This window comes from Chiloscyllium plagiosum, chromosome 22 (genome assembly GCF_004010195.1).
Source record: "Chiloscyllium plagiosum isolate BGI_BamShark_2017 chromosome 22, ASM401019v2, whole genome shotgun sequence".
Lineage (NCBI taxonomy): Eukaryota > Metazoa > Chordata > Chondrichthyes > Orectolobiformes > Hemiscylliidae > Chiloscyllium > Chiloscyllium plagiosum.
The window spans coordinates 4,139,476-4,139,897 of NC_057731.1; positions in this window are offsets into that span (position 1 = coordinate 4,139,476).

The following is a 422-nucleotide window of genomic DNA, read 5'->3' on the forward strand; positions in this document are numbered from 1 at the left end:
TGTTCTAAGAATCCATCTCAGAGGCACTCCACATACGCTCTTTCTTGAGGTCCAATACCATCTTCATCTCCCAGTCTACCTGCATGTTGAACAACTGTAGTAACATCTTTGCGACAGGCCAATTTCAGCTCCTTATTCAACTTACACCCTATATCCATACTACTGTTTGGGGGCCTGTACATAACTCCCAAGAGGGTCTTTCTACCCTTAGAATTTCTCAGCTCTATCCATACTGACTCTACATCCCCTGATTCTAGGTCCCGCCGCGCAAGGGACTGAATATCATCCCTTACCAACAGGGCCACCCCACCCCCTCTGCCTGTCAGTCTGTCCTTACGATAGCACATATAGCCTTGAATATTCATTTCCCAGGCCCTGTCCACTTGAAGCCACGACTCAGTTATCCCCACAATATCGTAGCT